The sequence below is a fragment of the Coregonus clupeaformis genome, chromosome 35 (genome assembly GCF_020615455.1).
Source record: "Coregonus clupeaformis isolate EN_2021a chromosome 35, ASM2061545v1, whole genome shotgun sequence".
Classification (NCBI taxonomy): Eukaryota; Metazoa; Chordata; class Actinopteri; order Salmoniformes; family Salmonidae; genus Coregonus; species Coregonus clupeaformis.
The window spans coordinates 22,815,736-22,818,362 of NC_059226.1; the positions used below are offsets into that span (position 1 = coordinate 22,815,736).

General features: G+C 39.7%; 1 long non-coding RNA gene across 1 annotated transcript; it reads left to right on the plus strand.

The window, feature by feature from the left end:
* The first annotated feature begins 1,379 nt into the window (after positions 1-1,379).
* On the plus strand, positions 1,380-2,627 carry LOC123482663. Its single transcript, XR_006657826.1, has 3 exons — positions 1,380-1,443; positions 1,991-2,039; positions 2,551-2,627. It is a non-coding gene; the product is annotated as an uncharacterized LOC123482663 (long non-coding RNA).

The window sequence follows — 2,627 nt, forward strand, 5'->3', positions numbered from 1 at the left end:
ATTGTGTGAAGTAGCAGCAAATATGTTAAATGAGCTTAATGAACATATAGAACCTTACAAGTTAGACAAAATCAACAATTATCTTTTCAGTTTACATACTTTTGTAGCTCTTCGTCAGAAGCATGCTTTTGTAACTCCAAGTTTTGGTGGAATTTAGACCAAAAGGATTAGACAAATGTGATTGGTTGAAGATATGACTTTTTTTATTTTTTTTTATTTTTTTTTTATTTAGCAGACGCTCTTATCCAGAGCGACTTACAGGAGCAATTAGGGTTAAGTGCCTTGCTCAAGGGCACATCGACAGATTTTTCACCTAGTCGGCTCGGGGATTAGAACCAGCGACCTTTCGGTTACTGGCACAACGCTCTTACCCACTAAGCTACCTGCCGCCGACATTGGCCTTGCGCTGCGGAGAATATCAGATCTCAACAACTGTTGGAGAAGTGTTTAACATCACCAGAACCACATCCTTATGATAACTTGTCAAAATCGAAACGTGACTGCAAACAGAGATCTGTATATAATGACGAGATGCTCATGTTTCCGCCCTAACAATGGGAGTCGTTGTCCCAAAGGCGGGAAGGCAGACAAAAAAGCTTAGGTCCAAAATAAGCCCATAGAAACGCATTGAGCTTATTTTGGACAGATTTTGATGAGTGAGACCTCTCGCTTTGCCTCTTCTTCTCTGCTGCAAAAGAGACATGTTGGAATGCCTGACTGAAATACTGAACAAATCGACCTTTGTTGTAAATGAGTTGTGTTAGAATTGTTTTTATAAAATGCGGGACATGATTGTTTGCTTGCGGGACAAAAGGCCAAAATGCGGAACATGATTTTTTGGTTGAGGAACGCGGGCCAAAAGGCCAACATGCAGAACTGTCCCGAACAATCCGGGACATGTGGTCACCCTAACTGAGACATCTAATGTTTTCTAACTGCAGAAACTGCAGCAACCCAATGATGACAAGAACATTCAAGAGGCCACTTCTTTATCAGCCTCCAAGAGTTCCTCAGGAAATGTACCATCTTTGCCCTCCTCTATAACCATTTACATGAAACCTCAGCCCTAAAGTACAATTAATTAACTAAACCAAATGCATAGTTTTTATTTAGATAAGCATACAGACCTTTATATTTGTCACCCCTATAACCCAACATGGTATCTGTCCCCAGGTTACTGGTGAGATGGTCAATCAAGAGCCTTGTCAAAAGGCCATCAAAACCCCCCTCAGAAATGAACCTTCTAAATGCTCAGAGACTAAAAGGTAAGCAACACATCATTCCTTTATTCATCACTGACTACATATAATGTCCCGTTGGCGTGGACAAAATGACAATTGTTGTGACTCTTTCGCCAGGTCAATGGATAAACCCTTTGGTAAACCTGGAGGAAGTGTGCCCGTAACCGACACCTCTGGAGTGGGAGAAACAGTGTATGACCAGGTGGGTAAAAACTAGAGCTCATTTATCTGTGGTCACAACTAAGGCAGGGGTCAGTGGTGATCCCAAGGCATCACTTCTTGGAATGTTTCATGCCATTTAACAGAGATGTACTATCATACATTAAGATATCAGTGCACTCCAGAGGGACTAAGTTAATAACAATCAAATGCACTTATTAAGCGCTTTATATTTCAGTCACTCTTATGCAGAACAACTTACAGGAGGAGCAAATAGGGTTAAGGTTCTCGCTCAAGGGCAAGTGCTTTTTCACCTAGTCGGCTTGGGGATTCAAACCAGCAACCTTTCAGTTACTCACCCAATGCTCTTAACCGCTAGGCTACCTGCCACTTTCTCATAGTCGCAACGCTATACAACATAGCCAACATCTAATCTAATCTACAAACAACATCAGTCAAAGGTAATCAGTGAAAACAACATACAGGAAGAGACCAAAATTATTAAAGAAAATGCATCTCAAACTAAAGCAATTGTGCTTTTGTGGAATGATTCCTTTGTTAACCTGTTGATTATCTATGTGTTTCTTCAGAGTGAACCCTCAACCAGTAAGATACCCCCTCTTCAAGTGAATATCCCAGGTAAAAAGCACAGATGTTTCAGATTTACATGTTCAGAAAAACAACGCAAAAATACTAGTTTTAGAAGATGACAACAAGAAACTTGTAAAGTGATACTATATTTATTTATTTTCAAAAAAATGTAATACAAATTACTCAGTTAATCATAAGTCATACTATTGAATAATGAGAGACACTTGCAAGTACCCTTTGTTCCATGTACCATATGCATAGAGTAAGTAGACAATTTGAAATAGTCCTCTGTAGCTCAATTGGTAGAGCTTGGCGCTTGTAACACCAGGGTAGTGGGTTCGATCCCCGGGACCACCCATACGTAAAAATGTATGCACGCATGACTGTAAGTCGCTTTGGATAAAAGCGTCTGCTAAATGGCATAATATATTAGATTTTTTTCACCGACTGATACAACTCATTTGCATAACATCATTGGCTATAATGAGATTGGAAGATCTGTGACTGCTGTTGGATGATATGTGTATTAATTAATAAAATACTTTCCAATTGTTTCCAGGCAAAAGGAAATCTGATGAGACCCATGCAAACAAACAAACAAAGAAACGACAACGTGGTGCTGCTTCCAGAATAACT